Here is a 13,640-nt window from a genome sequence, read left to right as displayed (position 1 = left end):
CTGCATTTCAAGGATTGCTATGTTCCTGCCTGCCCTCCAGAAGACTCTCTTCTTGTCATTAAGGAATATAGGAAGCAAAATATTACTAAGAACTTTAGAATCAGTTTGATGATGAATTTGATATATATAGAATATATGGATGTATATTCACTCTGGGTCCAGATGGACTCTCAAGCTCCCATTCCCCCATCAGAGGTGCCCTTGCCCAGTTACTCCCTCTCTTCCACAGCAATTTCTAGCATCTCAATTCCTTTAGTCATTGCCATTAGAATAATGCTACTTAAGTTGGTTCCGTAGGCATGCTCTGACAGATTACAATTTGTTAGAGTTTTAGCATAAATTTGGTGTCCTTGGCACACCTGGGTGGCTCAGTCAGTTGAGCAGCCAACTCTTGATTTCGGCTCAGGTCTTGATCTCGGCTCAGGTCTTGATCTCAGGGTTGTGGAATTGAGCCTCAGGCAATTGAGGCTCTGTGCTCAGCAGGGAGTCTGCTTGAAGATTCTATTTCTCCCTCTCCCTCTGCCTTTCCTAAGGTGGTTCAGAAGTGGTCAGATTAAGGATCCATTTTTTTATTAAAGAATATGAAGGAAAGAGGAATAAAGGATGACCCCTGGGATTTTGACCTCAGCAACTGGGCAAATGTTAGTGTCCTTTACTAAATGGGAAAAACTGGGAAAGCAGTACATGAGTGAGAGGGAGAAAATAATTCTTTTTGGACAAGTTGAATTTGAAATGCTTGTAAGACATAAGGGAGCCAAGTAGGCTTTTTGAATATATCAGTCTGGAGCCCAGTGGTGAGGTCAGGGCTGTATAAATGATGTCTAAGGTCCTGAAATTGGATGAGTTTAGGGAGTGAGGGAGACGTAAGAGAAATGAGGACCAAGGATTCTGATGTGGAGGGCCCTGTAACATTTAGAAGTCAGGAAAAGGACCCAGAAAAGGAACAGCCAATAAAATGAAAGAAAAATCAGTAGAGTGCAAAATCCCAGAAGTTAAATCTTTTCGAGGAGAGAATGATTAACCAGGACAAATGCTGCTGAGAGGTCATGGAAGATGGAGACTGAGGCTTGACTATTGGATTTGGCATAGTGGCAGCCATTGGCGATCTTGACATAGAGGCTTCAGCGAAGTAGTATAGACAAAGGTTAGAGTGAATTAAGAAAAGAATTGGAGGGGGCACCTGGCTGGCTCAGTCAGAGGAGCATGCAACTCTTTGATTTCAGGGTCATGAGTTGGAGCCCCATGCTTGCTGTAGAGATTACATAAATAAATAAAAAGTGAAACAAATTTAAAAGAATTGGAGGTGAGGAAGTGGACCAAGTGCCTATATGATGAGGGAGCAGAAAGCAAGCTGAGGGCAAAGCACAAGCTGACACCCTGAAACTACCCCCCACCCGGGGGGGGATATGTGTGACATTCCTCAGGCACTCCTGGTGAAAAAGGGACAGGCAGGGCTAGGTAGGGAGAGATATATAAGGGGCTCCATGATCAGGCTCACAGAAATCCCAAAAATGCGGAGGTGTAAGGAAACTAGAGATATGGAAACACTCCAGACCCCCCTGCCCTAGATGTCCGAAGGGGGAGTCTTATTTATGACAGTCTCCTGTGGTCAATAGAAAATAAACAGACCCTAAAAAGAAGCCATTAAAGATGTTATCACTAGTCCTACTACTTACACAAAGATGCTGTCAAGTAGAGAAGTCAAAAAGATTTAAGTTCCCTGGTTAACTTTCTATAAAAGTCCAACCCTAAAAGCCCTCAGTGGCAACCCTGTCGGGACCCCTCTCACTCCTGAGAGCTTTTTTTTTATCCTTGCTTAATATCCTCGGTCGCTTTACTCACTCTCCTTTGTCCACGAGATTCATTCTTGGAGTCCGTGAGAAAAGAACCTAGTTCTCCCACATCACTGGCTGCCCTAAAACTAAGGGAAAGAAAAAAAATAAATGGTTAACTTACAGAGATCACAGTCCTGCAAGATATGAGTCTCCATCAGTCTTACTGGTTTACAAGAAAAACAGCATTCTTACAGGTCTATGGAAGTTAGGTTGTTGATAGACCCATAGACTCAATTTCTTGGAGTCCAAACAGCACCCTCCCATCCATAGTCATGTGGGAAACAAAGGTAGAAGGAAATGTAGATAAAATTTTCTTATAACCTGCAGCCCATTGACAAATACTTGAGTCAGGCAGAGAATAACGTTCCTCCAGGAAACTCCCAACTGTCTTAATGTTAATGCTTTGCTAGAGGAGAAAAACAACCCTAGCTTGACAATAGCCAGGTCTCCAGGATCCTGAGAGTCTTCTTTAGCATATCAAAGTCCTTTTGGAAACCTCCCTTTTTCCTTACCTCCCCCAACTTCCAAGTATATAATCAGTCACCCCTCACAACCCAGGTGTACCACCTTTTCCTGCCCAGGGGTCCTGTCCCTGTCCTTTAATAAAATCACCTATTTACACCAAAGATGTCTCTCTCAAGAACTTGGCCATCAGCTCTGGACCTCACTAGCATTCCAAAAACTACATCATATAGGCAACCCTTTTAGGAACTTTGCTCTAGCAAAATGGGACAGTAGTTGGAAGAGTAATGAAGTTAAGGGTGGGATTTTTTTCCGCTGAATTGGTAGATAACACGATTACAGTAGGTTATGTGCTGATCCAGCAGAGTGAGGAAAATTAACAATTTAGGAGAAAAAATAATTGCAGGAGCAATATCTTTGAGTAGACAAGAGAGCGTGGACTTTTCATGTGTTAGCTAGGAAAACAGACGAATATTTTAAAAGTAATTGATGCCTCCTGATCTCCAATATCTCATTTAATCCTCAGAGTAATCCAGCACATTGGTATTATCAACCTCAGAGTGAAGTAAAGCCAGTGTCTGAGAGGTTTAGTGACTTGCTTAAGGTAACATAGTGGTGGAGATGGGATTAAAATTTTTGGCTAATTTCAAAGAGTGTATGTTTCACTGAGCTCAACAAAAGTCATTGAATCAATGAATGAGTGCATACGGAAGTGTACTAATCAAGAAATTGGATAGTAGGGGCGCCTGGGTGGCTCAGTTGGTTAAGCGACTGCCTTCGGCTCAGGTCATGATCCTGGAGTCCAGGGATCGAGTCCCGCATCGGGCTCCCTGCTCGGCAGGGAGTCTGCCTCTCCCTCTGACCCTCCTCCCTCTCATGCTCTCTGTCTCTCATTCTCTCTCTCTCAAATAAATAAATAAAATCTTTAAAAAAAAAAAAAGAAAAGAAAAGAAACTGAATAGTAGCTGTAGGGTGCCTAGAATGTGAGGCTGGGGAGCTGAGAATCTCACAGCCCTGAACCTCTAGCCTTGAGGCTGCCCACTGGGTTGGTTGTGAATCATCTAGGACAGTTATTGTTTAGATACAACTGTGTTTAAATCCTTGCTGTACCCCTTAGTAGCTGTGTGACCTTGGGCAAATTTCCTCATCTGTGAAATAGAGATTTTAATATCTACCTTGCTGATACGTTTTTGGATTAAATGAAACAATGGGGGCGCCTGGGTGGCTCAGTCGTTAAGCGTCTGCCTTCGGCTCAGGTCATGATCCCAGGGTCCTGGGATCGAGCCCCGCATCGGGCTCCCTGCTCCGCAGGAAGCCTGCTTCCCCCTCTCCTTCTGCCCCTGCTTGTGTTCCCTCTCTCGCTGTGTCTCTCTCTGTCAAATAAATAAATAAAATCTTTAAAAAGAAACAGTGGATGTAAAGTGCCAGCTAGTGCATAGTAGGGATTTAGCAAATGGTAGTGATTATTATTTGTATTCAGAGTGGATTGCTGTAAGGGAGGCTGAAGTAAGAGAACCATCCCCTCCCCACCCAGGAAAGCTGCTGAAACTGCTCCCCAGATCTGAGAGAGATAGCAGGACTCCTAAATGGAGGAAGACTGGAGAAGGATTGCACTCTCTCTCCATCTCTCTCTCTCTCTCACTCGCCCACGTGTGCATACACGCCTTTCTGGGGAGCACCGGCTGTCGGTGTAGAAGCTATGGTTGTATCAGGGCAGGAATCAAGTCACAAAGGTTAATGCTACAGTGAAGTGGGAAGAAGGCTGCAGCCAACTGAAATCATTGGTCTGGGGCTGGAAAAGGGAGGGGAAGAGGAGGGAGAGATGTGGGCAGGTCTGGCGAGTCAAGGGTGCAGAACCACAGCAGGAAGCTGACACCCTAAATCATATGGCTGTGCGGATTTCCCCTGTCAACTTCACTTCCCAATTTTACATCGTTCCATTGCACATGTCACCCACGGAGGCCACTCTGTGCTAAAAGTGGGTAGAAGTGATTGATTTATTCATTCAGTTGACAAACATTTAATGATACCTACTGATGTGGGGAACAAAGGCAGAAGGAAATGTAGATAAAATTAAACTTCCTTATAACCTGCAGCCATACTTGAGGCAGGCAGAGTATGACCTTCCTTCAGGAACTCCCAAGTGTCTTAATGTTAATGATTTGCTAGAGGGCACAACAACCTTAGCTCGACAAGAGCTCAGCCTCCAGGATCGTCTTCTTTAGCATATGAAAATCCTTTTGGAAACTTCCTTTGTCTTTACCTACCCCAACTGGGTAGTATATAATCAGTTGCTCCTCACAATCCCAGGGCAGCTTTTTCTGCCCACGGGTCATGTCCCTGTGCTATGATAAAAATACCTTTTTGCACCAAAAATGTCTCAAGAATTCTTTCTTGGCCATTGGCTCTGAACCCCAACATTTCCATTATCACCTACCGTGTGCCAGGAATTTTCTGGAAGGATAAACAGTTGCTGGTCAGGGAAATAAAGGGACCTAGGGAAGGGCAGTGTAGGCAGAGAAACTAACATGTGCCAAGTTGTGGAGAAAGGAAGCAGGATGTTACATTCCAGGAACTATATATGGTTTGATAAGAAGGGGACCTGGAGGGACACCTGGGTGGTTCAGTGGGGTAAGCATCTGCCTTCCGCTTAGGTCATGATCCCAGGGTCTGGGATGGAGTCCCGAATCAGGCTCCTTGCTCGTCAGAGGGAGCCTGCTTCTCTGTCTGCCTTCCGCTCCCCCTGCTTGTGTTCTCTCTCTCTGACAAATAAATAAAATCTTAAAAGAAAAAGACGGGGGGGGGATATAGAGTTCCAGGCAGAAAAGTGGGAGATGAAATTGGAGAGGTAGGATGAGGTCAGTTCCTAAAGAGCCTTAGATGCCACATAAAAATGTCTGGATAATTGACTAACCATTTGGGGATAAAAAAGTTGAACTCCTGGGACACCTGGGTGGTTCAATCAGTTAAGCACTGTCTGACTTCGGCTCAGGTCATGATCTCGGGGTCCTGGGATCAAGTCCCACTTGGGGCTTCTTGCTCAGGGGGGAGCCTGCTTCTCCCTCTGCTCCTCCCCCTGCTTGTGCTCGCGCTCTCTCTCTCTGACAAATAAATAAAATCTTAAAAAAAAAATTGAACTCCTTCCTCATACTAGACACAAAGGTAAATTTCAGAAGGTTTACAGGTTTTAATATTAACAAGCAAATAAAATCCTAAAAGAAGAAACAGGAGAGTATTTTTATAATCTTGGGGGTAGAAAAGGCCTTTCTTAATTTTACAACCAAGATTAGTATTGACAGTTTTTTTTTTTTTAAAGATTTTATTTATCCACTTGAAAGAGAGAGACAGGGAGAGAAGGAACACAAGCAGAGGGAGTGGGAGAGGAAGAAGCTTCCCGCTGAGCAGGGAACCCCATGCGGGGCTCGATCCCAGGACCCTGGGATCATGACCCGAGCCAAAGGCAGACACTCAACGAATGAGCCACCCAGGCACCCCCAGTATTGACAGTTTTTGATGTGGGAAACAAGAAAAATTATTAAATTTCCTACTAACAGTCCATTGACAAGTCCTTGAAACAGGCAGAGTGACATTCCTCTAGGGACTCAACTACCTCACTGTTAATACTTGGCTGAAGGCAAAAGGTAATCTTAGCCTGACCCTCCAGGATCCTGTAAGTCTACTTTAACATATAAAAATTCCCTAGGAAGGGCGCCTGGGTGGCTCAGTTGGTTAAGCGACTGCCTTCAGCTTAGGTCATGATCCCAGGGTCCTGGGATCGAGTCCTGCATCGGGTTCCCTGCTCTGCGGGGAGCCTGCTTCTCCCTCTCCCACTCCCCCTGCTTGTGTTCCCTCTCTCGCTGTGTCTCTCTCTGTCAAATAAATAAAATCTTTTAAAAAAAAAAAAAAATCCCCTAGGAAGCTTCCTTTATCTCTACCCCTGAAGATACTTGTTGGCAGTCATCCTCCAAGCATATGACCGACTGATACACATCTGAAGGGTGTCATGACTAAGGTTTTACTTTTTTTTTATTTTTTAAAATATTTTATTTATTTATTTGACAGAGAGAAAGTGCACACAAGCAGGGGGAGCAGCAGAGGGAGAGGGAAAAGCAGGCTCCCCGCTGAGCAGGGAGCCAGATGAGGGGATTCGATCATGCTTAACTGGCTGAGCCACCCAGGCGCCCTTAACCCTGTTGTTTAAAGGAGAGAAAAATTACTCAAATGTTCTAAGAAGGGAATTGGCAAAATAAATTATTGTACATCCATACAATAAAAATGATGTAGCCACGGGAGAAAGTAGATCTGTAAGTGTTGTAGTGGAAAAATGTCTTATGATATGTTAAATGGGGGGAGAAAAAAAGGTTACCAAAAGCAGGTTTGGCACTAGTTGTATTCAGCTCATTGAGCTCCAAAGATCAAAGTCCAGGGCACCTGGGTTAAGTGTCTGCCTTCGGCTCAGGTCATGATCCCAGGGTCCTGGGATCGAGTCCTGCATTGGGCTCCCTGCTCAGCGGGGAGCTTGCTTCTCCCTCTCCCTCTGCCTGCCACTCACCCTGCTTGTGCGCTCGCACACGCACGCAAGCTCTCTCTCTCTCCCTCTCTGCCAAATGAATAAAATCTTACAAAACGAAAAAACAAAGACCAAAGTCCTTGGGCTTCAAAAATGCAGGGTGCCACTTCCTGCCCCTGGATCAAGGTTGTGCAGGATGAGGGAGGAGGCTGGCCCTGAGCCTAGCGTGGGGGTGTGGATTTCTTCTCCAGCTCTCCCACAATCATGACAGAGCCCAGGAGCCAGACCCATGCACTGGAGCCCAGGTTTCCTTCTCTGGCCAGAATGTGGGTAAAGGGTAAAGCCCTGGGTACTTACTGGTGCCCTTCCTACTTCATTAGGGTAAGAAGGTGCCTTCTCTGAGCTCTGTTAGTGCTACGCTTTGGAAATCTGTTTTCCTTTTTCTAGGGACTAGCAGATAAGCCTTTACTATAAGGCTGTCCTTTTAGTCATAGACCAGCTATAGCGAGAACACTTGGCCTTGGTCATGTCCTATCGAGTCCATTTCTGAGGGGCAGGAGGATCATGAGATTTCAGGGTCCCCAGTAATACAATAGTAGGTGGTTTGTTTGTTTTTAAGATTTTGTTTGTTTGTTTGTTTAAGATTTTATTTATGGGGCGCCTGGGTGGCTCAGCCGGTTAAGCGGCTGCCTTCGGCTCGGGTCATCATCCTGGAGTCCCAGGATCGAGTCCCGCATCGGGCTCCCTGCTCAGTGGGGAGTCTGCTTCTCCCTCTGACCCTCCCCTCTCTTATGCTCTCTGTCTCATTCTCTCTCTCAAATAAATAAATAAATAAATCTTAAAAAAAAAAGATTTTATTTATTTATTTGACAGAGAGACAGAAGAGCACAGGCAGAGTGAGTGGCAGAGGGAGAGGGCGAAGCGGGCTCTGCATTGAGCAGGGAGCCTGATGTGGGACTCGATCCCAGGACCCCGGGATCATGACCTGAGCCAAAGGCAGACGCTTAACCATCTGAGCCACCCAGGCGTCCAAGATTTTGTTTATTTATTAGAGAGACAGAGATAGGGAGAGAGAGCATGAGCAGGGAGGAGAGGGAGAAACAGGACCCTGGGACCATGACCTGAGCCAAAGGCAGATGCCCACCCAACTGAGCCACCCAGGCGCCCCCAATAGTAGGTACTTGATAAACACTAAGCGTCATATAAACCTGGGCTTCGAGTAGGATCCTAGGAAGCAAAAGAGTTTCTTCATTTGGTAAAATGCTTTAGGATCTGAACATTGGACAGACAAGCTATTATAACTTAAATGACCAATTAATAGCTAATTAGAGCTCTGGAACTCCCAGGCTAGGCCCTGTCTGGAAACCCTCTTGAGACTGAAGTAGAAAATCCAGTGTGTTAACATTTACTGATCGAAAATATTCTCCGGGGGCGCCTGGGTGGCTCAGTTGGTTAAGCGACTGCCTTCGGCTCAGGTCATGATCCTGGAGTCCCGGGATCGAGTCCCGCATCGGGCTCCCTGCTCGGCGCGGAGTCTGCTTCTCCCTCTGACCCTCCCCCCTCTCATGTGCTTGCTCTCTCTCATTCTCTCTCTCAAATAAATAAATAAAATCTTAAAAAAAAAAAAAAAGAAATTAAAAAAAAAAAATTCTCCGGTGAAAGTCTCCACACTAGTGTTTCCCACCTAAGGTACTAGGGCCCCAATTCTTATACTCTGAAAAAAAGGCCTGTCCTTCCCCCCGCCCGCCCCGGAAAGGAGGAGGATCAAAGTCACAGTGCAATTCTCAGGCCCAGATTAGTTCCACTCCTGTCAGCAGTTCTGGGCCACCATCCAGATCAGAGTGGCTGTGGTTGGCTCAGTTTTCAGTGGCGCTGACTCATAATGCTCTCTGCCCGCCTCCCCCCCCCCCCCCGCCCCGGCCCCAGGGAATTCAGAAAGTAATATTAAATATGTGGGAGGGCTGGTTTTTATTTTATTTTATATTTAATCTTGCTAACCTATGGTGGAGGACAGCAGGAACCTCAGTTCTTGGGAGTGGGGAAGTTGTGACATTGATTAACTCATCAAATACCTACCTGTTCAGCACTTTCTCTGCTGTTGCCATGAATAAGGAACTTGCATACCTATGACAGATATAGGTGAATGGGGTGATGGCAGGATTCCATCAGCTTTCTGGCTCCATCTTGGTCCCCTTTGCATCCTCATGACACTCAAAAATAAGATCACTAAATGTGTGGCTAGCCAGCTGAGAGCAATTCCATTCTGCCTGACACATTCATGCATTTGTTCCACATTCACTGAGCATCAACTGGATTCAGGCCAAGTGCTGGATACTGGAGGTGAACAGCTAAAGATGTGGCCCTACCCTCAAGGAATGGACAGTCCAGTGCAGTGGTTCTCTCTTTTGTTTTCTCTTTGAAGCTCTGGGGTACTTGCTACCATCATATCTTTGACTTACTAAGATCATGGTCCATGGCCCTGAAGGGGGGGCAGGAAAAAGAAATAATAATTATGGAATGATGTGGTAGGTATTATCTGTGATAGAAATAAGCACAGAGCACAGGGTATGGTGGAACGGAGGAAGGAGCCTCCTGAGGAGGAGGAAGGAGCACTGAAAATCAGATTAGGAATGGGGAGGTTGTCAGGAAAGGTGTCCCAAAACGGTGACACTTGAACCCAGTTTTGAGAGACAAGCAAGTATTAGGCAAATAAGAATCTTTGGGGAGAAAAAAAGAATCTGTGAATAGGATATGGGAGATCTGTAACATTATGGTACACTCAGGGATTACACGCAGTTCTTTATGCTCTTTAGAGCAACATGGAGGGAGGAGGGACAAGATGTCAGATGGTGGAGGGTATATACGTCAGGATAAGGAATACTATGCTGAACATTATGCTAAGCTACAGTGCTCTGGGGAGATGATCAGCAAGGAGTTTGGGAATCACTTCACATAAGGAACGGCTAGGGAAATGGGTCTGTTAAGTTGAGGAGAAGGAGGGAACATGACTAAGGGTGCCATGAAAGGTGGGATCCCAGTTTGTGGTTAGAGGTGTGGTTGAGGCTAGCAATGAATCAGTGAAGACTTCTTGCCCAGAGGGAAAGCTCTCCTTTTCCATCTGTATGCCTTCTCAGAGCCTTTTGTCCTTTGTCTCCCTTTCTTTCCCATCTGTCAATGGCAGAGTGGCCCTCAGAAGAACAAGCCAAAGAGTCATTACAATGGGCGTGAGCCTTTCTAGTCTGAATTATCATCAGTTTCCTAACTGCAATGCTTCTGACAGTCAAGGCACTCTTCCTGGAAGCTTTAGCCAAGATATCTAGAAGTAAAGTATGAATACATGAAAGAAGTAAATTATTTTTTTTCCTGCTTCCAGGCAGAGAAGACCCTACCAGCCAGGACAAATGGGCCAGAAGGTTAGGAATCCTCAAGTCATTTATTTGACATTCTCTAGCTCAACCTGGGGTTAAGGTTCTCAACCTGAGGAAATTTTGTCCCTCAGGGCACATTTGGTAATTGGGGAGAGGTGAGGTTTGCTACTGGCATCTAGAGGGCAGGATATTGCTAAACATCCTGTTATGTACTGGACAGCCCCCAACTCTCCCAAAAAAGAATTATCAGATTCAAAATGTTGATAGCACTGATGTTGGAAATAACTGATAAATGCTTATGTTTATAAGGATTTGGTTTTAGGGGGATAAAAAAAGATTTGAGCAATAGTCCTTGAAGCATCAAATGGCTAGAAGTAGAAGCCCAATTTAATTGTGTAAACAGGGGCGCCTGGGTGGCTCAGTCGTTAAGCGTCTGCCTCCGGCTCAGGTCATGATCCCAGGGTCCTGGGATTGAGCCCCTCATCGGGCTCCCTTCTCGGCAGGAAGCCTGCTTCTCCCTCACCCACTCCCCCTGCTTGTGCTCCTGTTCTCACTGTCTCTCTCTGTCAAATAAATAAGTAAATAAATAAAATCTTAAAAAAAAATTGTATAAACATAGGCTGCAAGTCTGCTGTTAGTCTAGCTTACTGCTATGCCATGGTGGACCCATGGGCACTTCCCCTTTAATGCTCTGGTCCTGACTATATCTGTGCATTCATTCCAGTTTTCCTAAACTTGGGGAGATGGAAGGTGGAGGAAGAGAAGAAAAATCAACACTTTGATTATTTTTCTAGTTAGGTGTGGGAGGGTGAAAACTGGAGTCTAAAATTGAGTTAAATATCTTAAATATGTACCTCTTTTAATTTATGAACAGCAGCTCAGTATAAAACAGGACAATGACAGAAGAATAATAAATACCAAATCATATTTGATTTTAAAGTTGGAATCTGGGGCACCTGAGTGGCTCAGTTGGTTAAGCAACTGCCTTCAGCTCAGGTCATGATCCCAGGGTCCTGGAATGGAGCCCTGCATCAGGCTCCCTGCTCAGCGGAGAGTCTGCTTCTCCCTCTCCCTCTGCTGCTCCCCCTGCTTGTACTCTCTCTCTGTCTCTGTGTCAAATAAATAAATAAATAAATAAATAAATAAATAAATAAATAAATAAATAAATAAAAAGAAATAAAATTTAAAAAGTTGAATCTGAAAATGTAGGAATTGGGATGTCAGATTTTTTAAAAAGATTTTATTTATTTGACAGAGAGAGCACAAGCAGGGGGAGCAGCAGAGGGAGAGGGAGAAGCAGGCTCCCCGCTGATCAAGGAACCAACGTGGGGCTCCTGGGATCATGACCTGAGCCGAAGGCGGATGCTTAACTGACTGAGCCACCCAGGCATCCCCAATAATAAGTACTTGATAAACACTAAGTGTCATATAACCCTGGGCTTCCAGTAAAATCCTAGGAAGCAAAGTAGTTTCTTCATTTGGTAAAATACTTTAGGATCTGAACATTGGACAGACAAGTTTTTATTACTTAAATGACTGAGCCACCCAAGCACTCCGGGATGTCAGATTTGTAAAAATAAAAACAAAATGAGTAAAAGTCAATGTAGTCTCAGAAACAAGTTCAAATAAAGATTAGGTAATGAGCTAATTAAATACATTAGTTTTTATTTATTTGTTTATTTATTAAGATTTTATTTTATTTTATTTATTTGACAGAGAGAGAGACACAGGGAGAGAGGGAACACAAGCAGGGGGAGTGGGAGAGGGAGAAGCAGGCCTCCCGTGGAGCAGGGAGCTCGATGTGGGGCTTGAACCCAGGACCCTGGGATCATGACCTGAGCCGAAGGCAGATGCTTAACGACTGAGCCACCCAAGTGCCCCAAATTCATTAGTTCTTTGGTGGACTCAAATTATGGGTTGGAGCCAAGCCAACAGATTTTGACACAGATGATGATAATGATGATGATAAGAATGATTACTGTTAAGTACTTACTCTGTAAGAGGTAACTCTGTTACACCATTTTCATGAGGAGAGAACTAAGGCTGAGGGGAGTTACATGGGATCTCAGTTATCTATGTTTGTGTAAAAAACAACACTGGAACTTGGTGAGCAAGCCAAGGCAGGGAGACAGTTCCATTGTATTCTACATGAGTAATACCATAGTTCTATGCAGCCTAATTGCTGCCCTCTTCTAGGGGTCACGGACAGCCCAGAGAGCACCAATATAAGCACCTGGAAGTCAGGGGGCGCCTGGGTGGCTCGGTCGGTGAGCGTCTGCCTTCGGCTCAGGTCATGGTCCCAGGGTCCTGGGATCGAGCTCCGCATTGGGCTCCCTGCTCGGCGGGAAGCCTGCTTCTCCCGCTCCCTCTCCCCCCTGCTTATGTTCCCTCTCTCGCTGTGTCTCTGTCAAATAAATAAATAAAATCTTAAAAAAAAAAAAAATAAGCACCTGGAAGTCAGTTATCATAGAAGTGTTTAAGTCAAGGCCCAGGGACTATTAGGCCTACTGAAGAACGGATTCTGGTAATGGGTAGAAGGTTGGATGTTAAGCTCCATGTTTAGTGCAGGGCGCGGAGAACAGGGCCTAGAATGGCACATGGTGGGAATTTAATTTTAAATTAGTAACTGTGGTTTCTTCCAACTCTGAGAGTCTAGGGCTCTATATTTTTTGAGGAGATAACAGTTCATAAGTAAATATTTAATCGTGCAAGTAACCAAGAGTTCTAATATATATCATTTCATGAAAGGTCTGCAATACCGAAAGCATTACTACAAATAGGGTTTCTGTGTTACCCAATTCCAGGAGCACTATTCATGGAAAACATAAAGTGAATATCACCCCCTAAAGCTCTGTGACACAGAGGCCCTTATTGTAAATATAAGGCAAGTTTAGTAAAACAAATTGCCACCTCTAGCAAGGGTAGAAGATAAAAACAGTAACTGAGGCTTTTTCTAGCATTTCAACATGCTTACATGGCCACATTCAAAATCCTGTTTTTCTTTTCAAATTCCATCAAGGTCAGGGGCGCCTGGGTGGCTCAGTCTTTAAATGTCTGCCTTTGGCTCAGGTCATGGTCCCGGGGTCCTGGGATCAAGCCCCGCTTCAGGCTCCCTGCTCCGCGGGAAGCCTGCTTCTCCCTCTCCCACTCCCTCTACTTGTGTTCCCTCTCTTGCTGTCTCTCTCTGTCAAATCAATCAATCAATCAATCAATCTTCAAATTCCATCAAGGTCACTCTAGTTGCCTATCCAATATCCTTCTCCCTTCCTTTCTTCCTAACAGAATCTCAATTTTATTAGGAGTGGTAACATGCCTAACTAATAGACACATTTCCAGCCTCCCTTATAGCTAGGAACAGCCATGTGACATAGTTCTGGGAAATATGTAAACTGAAAGTTTCTGGGAGTGCTTTGCTTCCTCATTATAGTCCCCACCCCCTTCTGGCTGCCTTGTCCTTCTCCCTGG

The sequence above is a fragment of the Neomonachus schauinslandi genome, chromosome 4, assembly GCF_002201575.2.
Source record: "Neomonachus schauinslandi chromosome 4, ASM220157v2, whole genome shotgun sequence".
Lineage (NCBI taxonomy): Eukaryota > Metazoa > Chordata > Mammalia > Carnivora > Phocidae > Neomonachus > Neomonachus schauinslandi.
This window is presented reverse-complemented; position numbering follows the sequence as displayed.